The sequence below is a fragment of the Erinaceus europaeus genome, chromosome 7, assembly GCF_950295315.1.
Source record: "Erinaceus europaeus chromosome 7, mEriEur2.1, whole genome shotgun sequence".
Classification (NCBI taxonomy): domain Eukaryota; kingdom Metazoa; phylum Chordata; class Mammalia; order Eulipotyphla; family Erinaceidae; genus Erinaceus; species Erinaceus europaeus.
Window position 1 is genome coordinate 80,537,366 of NC_080168.1, and position 9,475 is coordinate 80,546,840.

General features: G+C 38.7%; 1 protein-coding gene across 7 annotated transcripts in view; it reads left to right on the plus strand.

The window, feature by feature from the left end:
* Positions 1-9,475, plus strand: part of CYSLTR2 (cysteinyl leukotriene receptor 2) — a 50,016-nt gene that overhangs the window by 17,113 nt on the left and 23,428 nt on the right. For 3 of the 7 annotated variants that reach the window (XM_060193451.1, XM_060193450.1, XM_060193452.1), the window contains exon 3: positions 3,583-3,665. The exons of the other annotated variants lie outside the window; for them this stretch is intronic. The gene's annotated coding sequence lies outside the window, so the exon portion shown is untranslated. The remainder of the gene's footprint in view (positions 1-3,582; positions 3,666-9,475) is intronic. 7 annotated transcript variants of the gene reach the window in all.

Below are 9,475 nucleotides of genomic sequence, written 5' to 3' on the forward strand. Positions count from 1 at the left end.
ATTGCATTGTATTATTATTGTCACCAGGTCAAGCACTGGGGCTCAGTGCCTACATGAAGAATCCACTGCTCTAGGAAGCCTTCCCCTCTCCCCAAGCACACCTTTTTCTTTCTGTCATTTTTGATAGGGCAGAAAGAAATTGAGAGGAGAGGGGAGAGAGAAAGAGAGGCACCTGCAGCATTGCTTTACCACTGATGAAGCTTGTCCTCTGCAGGCAGGGGTCAGGGGCTTGAACTCAAGTCCTTGCACATGGCAATGTATGTGCCGTATTGGGTGTGTCACCTCCTGAACTCACTAGTCTCTTTCTAGCCTTCCAGGTGCTAAGTAAATCAGAGAAATTAATAGACAATGTTCTCTCAGAAAGGGGGAAGTTAATAAACGTAGAAAGGTAATAGAGGCCATCAGAATAAAATATAGAGTGCCACAGGAAGTTGGGAGAGTGGCCCAGAAAGTCTTGGGGAACAGAATTTTTAAGTACTGAGGGGGAAAGACTGACTTCTTTCCAAGCTGCCCTCCATTTGCTGCCAGAAACATCTGTCTACAGTGCAGATTTGCTTCCCACAGTTCAAGGGCTCTTAAAATATATATATATATATATATATATATATATATATATATATATTTACTTTAATGAAAAAGATGCATAGAGGAAAGAGAAAGATACAGAGAGAGAAACCAGAGCACTGATTAGCCCTGACTAATGGTGGTGCAGGGGATTGAACTTGGAATCTTAGAGCCTCTCACATGAGTCTTCTGCATAACTGTCATTCCATCTCCCTGCCCTCAAGAGCTCTTATTGCCCTCAGACTAAAATCCATACTTCTTAGTGTGGATCACATTCAGTCATCTTCTCTACATTTTATTCTTTATTTCATACTTTTCACCTAGAATGTCACTTACAATTATTCAAACTTACCGTGTGTTCTCAGCAACAGGTCTATACATCCTGATCTCCTGTCTAGAATACCTGATCCTTAGTCAATCTTTCCCCTCAGTATTTTAAAATCCTGTTCCCGAAGACTTTCTGGGCCACCCTCCCAAGTTCCCATGGTACTTTAAATTGTATTCTGATGACCTCTCTTACCTTGATATGTTTATTAACTCTCCTTTCTGAGAGAACTTTGTCTATTAATTTCTCTGATTTACTTGCCACCTGGAAGTTTCTTTGGATCTGAGATTGTGTTTTCTTTGTTACTTTGTACACAGGGTCTATTAATGAAGCTCAAAAAGAGACAGAACTGCATTGAATTAACAACTGGGTTCTAACACTAACTTGTAGGTAAACTTGAGTGGATAAGCTATTCCATGCTCTATAATTTGGTTTTCTTTATCTATGTATAATCAGTGTAGTAAGGGCAAACGCTAGAAGAAGAAGTGTAGTAAGGATTAATTGAGTCATTAGATTAAAGGAGCTTTGCAAAGTGCCTGACACAGTGTAAACTCCTTGTTCAATGAATGAGCAATTGTGACTGAGACAGAGGTGGACTGTCAGAGTAAATATTTTCCAGAAGAAAGCTAATCCAGCTAAGGCTAGCTTACTTAAAGTAAGATCTAGGAAAGATGACTGATGAAAATAGACACCTAAGGCTCTTAATTTCCATTTACCAGAAGAACTTTTTAAAAATATATTTTTGTTTTTATTTATGTATATCTTTATACATAACAGAAAAATTCAGAGGAAAGTGGAGACAGGGAGTGAGAAAGAGATACCTGCATCACTGCTTTATCTCTTGGTAAACTTTTCCCCTGCAAATGAGGACTGGAGACTTGAACTTGGATCATTATGCACTGTAACATGTGTACTCTACCAAATATTCCACCTCCTAGCTCTAACCTTTCTTTCTTCCTTTCTTTTTTATTTTTTTTATACTACAGAATTACATGTCAACAGGAGTTTGAATCCATACCATTCCCACCACCAGAGTTCTGAATCTTTTGTCTCCCCACTGCAATCCACCACAATTCCCCTAATGTTGTAGACTTGGGCCAGCTATCATCTCTACAACTGTCTGTTCACATTTACACATAATTGCCCCACTTTTTTTTTTTTCCTGATTCAATCCTCTCTTCCCCTTCATGACAACATAACTACCTCCATATGTCCCTCTCCTTTTCCTTCTCTCTCTCTGGGTGATGATGGAACTGGAGTTCAGAGCCCTCTTATCTTCATCCTATCACTTCTCCTCCACTGGGAGTGTGGATCAAGGTTGTTTTTGGGTAGCAGAAGGTATGAGTTCTGACTTCTGTAATTGTTCCTCCACTGAACATGGAAGTTGACAGGTCAATCCATACCCCCAGCCTGTTTCTATCTTTCCCTAGTGGGCCAGAGCTCTGGATATTTGAGGGTCCAGGACACATTGGTGAAGTCATCTGCCCAGAGAAGTTGGGATGGAGTCATGGTATCATCTATAACTTGGTGTCTGGAATGTGGCATGACCTAAATTGAGACAAAACATTAACGATCAGGATTAGAGCAGATGAGGTGAGGGATTTTAAAGTAGAAGAAAGCTAGAAAACCATTTTAGGCATGTTCCTAAGTGTACTCAACTATGGTAGTTTTACTTGAGTTTAGAAGCTAGCTTGAAATTGCATAAGAATATTGTCTAAGAGAATGGTATCTCTTTCTTCCTTCCTTCCTTCTTTTCTTTCTTTCTTTCTCTCCCTCCAGGGTTATTTCAGTGCCAGCACTACCAACCCACTGCTCTCAAGGACTATCTCTGCCCCATTTTATTTGATAGGACAGAAAGAAATTGAGGGAAGAAAAAGATAAACTTTTGCAAAACTGCTTTGCCTGCAGGTTGGGATGTGGGGGACTCAAACTTGGGTCCTTGAGTGGGTCCTTGTGCATAATACTATGTGCACTTAGCCCAGTATGCCACCACCCAGCCCCACCAGAAGAATGTTCTTTATTTCTTTTCTAATTTTTATTGGGAATTTAATAGTTTACATTATAATTATTGGTACATGGGAACAGTTTCTCATCTCAACAAGATAGGTGTTTGCAAAACACTTTCACACACACACCCAATTAGGTTCTATTCCGTCATGTACCAGAACCCGAAACACCCCACCTCCACTCCCACCCCACCACTCTCTGTTTTCTTTCCCTAGAATCCTTTGGTACAATACACCAAATCACTCCAAGTTTTATTTTGTGTTTCACTTTCCTATTCTTATTTCTTAAATTCTACCCATAAGTGAGGTCCTCTCATATTCATCCATTTCTTTCTGGCTTATCTTACTTAACATGATTCCTTCAAGCTACATCCAAGATGAGGTGAAGAAAGTGACTTCATCATTCTTAATATATGAGTAGTATTCCATTGTTTATATAGACCACAACTTTATTAGCCACTCATATGTTGTTGCTGGGTTGCTTCCAAGTTTGGGCTATTATAAATTGTGCTGCTAAGAACTATATATGTGTGCAGATCTCTTGGGATGGGCATTTGTTTCCTTAGGATATATCCTCAGGAGAGGAATTTCCGAGTCAACAGATATATGAAAAAATAAATAAATAAATGCTCAAAGTCGGGGACTATGGAGCAGCAGCAACTGTGCTTCTCTCTTCTCCTTTCCCAGGTCAACTAGGAATACCAAAGGAGACCACCCGGGACTGCAACAAGAAAGGACTAGAACAACTTCAGTTACCCACCAAATCACCGGTGAGTGTAAACACGTGCGGCTCATAGACAGAGTGGAGCCTAGGGAGAGATTAAGTGGCTGGTAGCAGTCTTTCAGTTTACCAGTAGAGACACAACTTCCAGTAAGTTTCACCAACAAAAAGATGGCTAAAGGGAGGAGAGGACTCCCCTGAGACTCACCAAATGCAACTGTGAGTCTTCATTGATACTGCCCTCAGAAAGTGGAGCAGCAGCAAGGAGGCCCTGTGCTGACACCAGGGAACAGAGAACTAACCAAGAAACTCAGAAGAAGATCTATACTTCAGTGGCCTAGTGGTGGGGCTGTGAGAGTCTCTTTGCATAACCACTGGATTATCTCTGAAACGCCCAGCTTTATCTCTTGGTCAGCAATCAGTGATTAAGCTAAGAAGTCTACTTATAGTTTAAAAGCCCTCAGGCTCCCATAGCCTAAAAGGAAGAAAAAGAACAAAAGAGACTTTTAAGCCACTAAAATCCAACTCAGGGATTAAAATACTATTGAAACAACTGTCAATTTCCACATCTGTGAAACCTTTAATTACCTTTCTTAGACATAAGTCAATCCAGGCAAGAGTGATCAGTCATTTTAAAAGTACTGAGAGAGGGACCTCATAACATACCATATAAAATGGTCAAACCAACAAGAAAAAATATTAGACAAATGAACCAGAACAAGAGTCCAGCTAAAAGCCCCCCAAAGGCTGAAGCAAAAATACTGAGGTCAACATCCAAACATTAGTTAAGGAAACAATCACAGGAGTGAGTAAAGAGTTTGAAAGAATTGTCATAAGGAATGCAGAAACAACAAATGAGACTCTGGAAGAAAACACTAATTATCTCAAGGTTATTAGAGAGTTGAAAGCTGAAATAGCTGTGCTAAGAATACAACTGGATGAACAAGCTAAAACAGTATCAGAAAAGGGTAGTAAAACAGATGAAATCCAGAAAACAGTAGAGGGGAGAGAGAATAGAATGAATGAGGCTGAAGACAGAATTAGCAAGATTGAGGATGAATTAGAGACAACTAAAAAAGAAGTAAGAGATCTCAAAAAGAGATTAAAAGATATTGAAAAAAACAACAGAGATCTATGGGACGACTTCAAAAGAAAGAATAATATATGCATTATTGGCTTACCAGAGGAAGAAAGAGAAGGAGGTAAAGAAAGCATTCTTTAGGACATAATAGCTGAGGACTTCTTTAGTCTAGACAAAATCAAAGACAAAAAAATTCAAGAAGCCCAGAGGGTGCCAAACAGAATTCACTGAGACTTAAAGACACCAAGACACATCATATTTAGATTGGAAAGGAATCAGGATAAAGAAAAGATCCTGAAGGCTGCAAGAGAAAAACAAAGAGTCACCTACAGAGGAAAACCCATAAGATTAGTAGCAGACTTCTCCACACAAACACTACAGGTCAGAAGAGAATGGCAAGATAGCTATCGAGTGCTCAATGAGAAAGGATTTCAACCAAGACTACTGTATCTTGATAGACTGTCATTCATACTAGATGGAGGCAAAAAAAAACCTTCACAGACAAGCAACAGTTGAAGGAATCAACTATCACCAAGCCTACCCTGAAAGAAGTTCTGAAAGGCCTCCTATAAACAGTCAGACCACTAAAATATGCCATATGACAGAACACTCTAAAAATCTACAAGAATGACATTAAAATATCTTCAGTTGTTGATAACAATAAATGTTAATTACCCTAATTCACTTATTAAAAGGCACAGAGTAGGAAGATGGATCAGAACATACAACCCAACAATATGCTATCTACAGGAAACTCACCTAATTCAACAAGACAAACACAGACTCAAAGTGAAAGGATGGAAAACTATCATTAAGCCAATGGTCCACAAAAAAGGGCAGGAACAGCTATTCTTATATCTGACTATAGACTTTAAAATAAATAAAAGTCAAAAAGATAGGGATAGATATTACATAATGCTCAGAGGATCAGTCAATCAAGAGGACTTAACAATTATTAACATCTATGCACCCAATGAGAAGCCACCTAAACACATGAAACATCTACTGAAAGAGCTACAGGAATATATTTACAGCAACACAGCCATAGTAGGAGACTTCAACACCTCACTCTCTCAACTTGACAGATCATACAGGAAGAAAATCACTAAAGAAATGAGGGAGCTAAATGAGGAGATAGATAAACTGGAACTATTGGACATTTTCAGAGTCATGCATCCCAAGAAACTGGAATACACATTTTTTCAAGTCCACATGGGTCATTCTCAAGGATAGAACATAAGTTAGGCCACAAAGACAGCATCAGCAAATTCAAGAGTATTGAAATGAACCCAAGAATCTTCTCAGACCACAGTGGAATTAAACTAACACTTAACAATCAACAAAAGATTAGTAATAGTCCCAAAATGTCGAATCTCACCAGTACATTCCTTAACAACTGGCTCAAAGAGGAAATAAGGAAAAAATCAAAATGTTTTAGAATTCAATGAAAATGAACAGACTAGCGATCAAAATATTTGAGACACAGCAAAGGCAGTACTGAGAGGGAAGTTCATAGCCATACAAGCACACATTAGGAAACAAGAAAAAGCACAAATAAACAACCTGACTGCATATCTTACAGACCTAGAAGAAAGACAAATGAACTCTAAAGCAACCAGAAGGCTAGAAATCACTAAAGTAAGGGAAGAAATAAATAACATTGAAAATAAGAAAACCACACAAAAGATCAATGAAAGTAAATGTTGGTTCTTCGAAAGAGTGAACAAAATTGACAAACCTTTAACCAGACTCACAAAACAGAAAAGAGAGAATCCCCAAATAAATTGGATCATAAGTGAAAGAGGGGATATCACAAGGACACTGCAGAAATTCAACATATCATGCGAGACTTCTATGAACAACTCTATGCCACCAAGCTAGAGAACCTGGAAGAAATAGATGACTTCCTAGATACCAACATACTACCAAATCTAAGTAAAGAGGAAGTAGATAACATGAACAGGCCCATCACAGCTAAAGAAATTGAAACAGTTATCAAAAACCTCCCCAAAAATAAAAGTCCTGGACCAGATGGTTTTACAAATGATTTCTACAAAAAATTCAAAAGAGAACTAATACCTCTACTCTTAAAAGTCTTCCAGAGAGTCGGGCGGTAGCACAGCAGGTTAAGTGCACATGGCACAAAGCACAAAGACTGGCGTAAGGATCCCGGTTAGAGTCCTGGCTCCCCCACCTGAAGGAGAGTCCCTTCATAGGATGTGAAGCAGGTATGCAGATGTCTGTCTTTCTCTCCCCCTCTCTGTGTTCCCCTCCTCTCTCCATTTCTCTCTGTCCTGTCCAACAACGACGACATCAATAACTACAACAATGGCAACAAAGGGGGAAATAAATAAATAAATATTTATTTAAGAAAAATCTTCCAGAAGATTGAAGACACTGGAATACTCCCTTCCAGCTTCTATGAAGCCAGTATCACTCTGATACCAAAGCAGACAGGGACACAACCAAAAAAGAAAACTACAGAGCAATATCTCTGATGAACATAGATACTAAAATACTGAACAAAATTCTAGCCAACCGGATACAGCAGTATATCAAAAAGATTGTTCATCATGACCAAGTGGGGTTTATCCCAGGCATGCAAGGTTGGTTTAATATACATAAATCAATCAACATGATCCAACACATCAGTAAAAGCAAGACCAAAAGCCATATGGTCATATCAATAGATGCAAAGAAAGCCTTTGACAAAATACAACATCCTTTTATGATCAAAACACTACAAAAAATGGGAATAGATGGAAAATTCCTGAAGATAGTGGAGTCTATATATAGCAAACCTACAGCCAACATCACAGTCAATGGTGAAAAACTGGAAGCATTTCCCCTCAGATCAGGTACTAGACAGGGCTGCCCACTATCACCATTACTATTCAACATAGTGTTGGAAGTTCTTGCCATAGCAATCAGGCAGGAGCAAGGAACTAAAGGGATATAGATTGGAAGAGAAGTCAAACTCTCCCTATTTGCAGATGACATGATAATATACACAGAAAAACCTAAGGAATCCAGCAAGAAGCTTTTGGAAATCATCAGGCAATACAGTAATGTGTCAGGCTACAAAACTAACATTCAAAAGTCAGTGGCATTCCTCTATGCAAACACTAAATTAGAAGAAGTTGAAATCCAGAAATCAATTCCTTTTACTATAGCAACAAAAACAATAAAATACCTAGGAATAAACCTAACCAAAGAAATGAAAGACTAGTATACTGAAAGTTATGAGTCACTACTTAGGGAAATTGAAAAAGACACAAAGAAGTGGAAAGATATTCCATCTCCAGGGGTTGGAAAAATTAACATCATCAAAATGAGCCATCTACAAATTTACTGCTATCCCCATCAAGATCACAACCACATTTTTTAGGAGAATAGAACAAATGCTACAAATGTTTATCTGGAACCAGAAAAGACCTAGAATTGTCAAAACAATCTTGAGAAGAAAGAACAGAACTGGAGGCATCACACTCCCAGACCTCAAATTGGATTATAGGCCATTGTCATCAAAACTTCTTAGTGCTGGAACATGAATAGACACACTGACCATTGGAATAGTATTGAAAGCCCAGAAGTAAGCCCCCACACCTATGGACATCTGATATTTGACAAAGGTCCAGACTATTAAATGGGGAAAGCTGGGTCTCTTCAACAAATGGTGTTGGAAAAAATGGGTTGAAACATGCAGAAGAATGAAAGTGAACCAAAATATTTCACCAAAACAAAAGTAAATTCCAAGTGGATCAAAGACTTGGATGTTAGACCACAAACTACTAAACTTAGAGGAAAATATTGGATAACTCTTTTCCACATAAATTTTAAAGACATCTTCAATGAAATGAATCCAATTACAAAGAAGACTAAGGCAAGCATAAACCTATGTGACTACACCAAATTAAAAAGCTTCTGCACATCAAAAGAAACCAATACCAAACCAAGAGACCCTTCACTGAATGGGAGAAGGTCTTTACATGCCATATATCAGACAAGAGGCTAATAACCAGAATATATAAAGAGCTTGCCAAAATCAACAACAAGAAAACAAATAAGCCCATCCAAAAGTGGAGGGAGGACACGGACAGAATATTCACCACAGAAGAGATCCTAAAGGCCGAAAAACACATGAAAAAATGCTCCAACTCTTTGATTGTCAGAGAAATGCAAATTAAGACAACAATGAGATACCACTTCACTCCTGTGAGAATGTCATACATCAGAAAAGGTAACAGCAGCAAATGCTGGAGAGAGTGTGGGGTCAAAGGAAACCTCCTACACTGCTGGTGAGAATGCCAATTGGTCCAACCTCAATGGAGAACAGTCTGGAGAACTCTCAGGAGGCTAGAAATGGACCTACCCTATGACCCTGCAATTCTTCTCCTGGGGATATATCCTAAGGAACCCAACACACCCATCCAAAAAGATCTGTGTACACATATGTTCTTAGCAGCACAATTTGTAATAGCCAAAACTTGAAAGAAACCTAGGTGTCCAACAACAGATGAGTGGCTGAGCAAGTTGTGGTATATATACACAATGGAATACTACTCAGCCTAAAAAATGGTGACTTCATTGTTTTCAGTATATCTTGGATGGACCTTGAAAAATTCCTGTTAAGTGAAATAAGTCAGAAAGAGAAGGATGAATATGGGATGATCTTACTCTCAGGCAGAAGCTGAAAAACAAGATCAGAAGAGAAAACACAAGTAGGACCTGAACTTGAATTGGCATGTTGCACCAAAGTACAAGACTCTGGGGTAGGT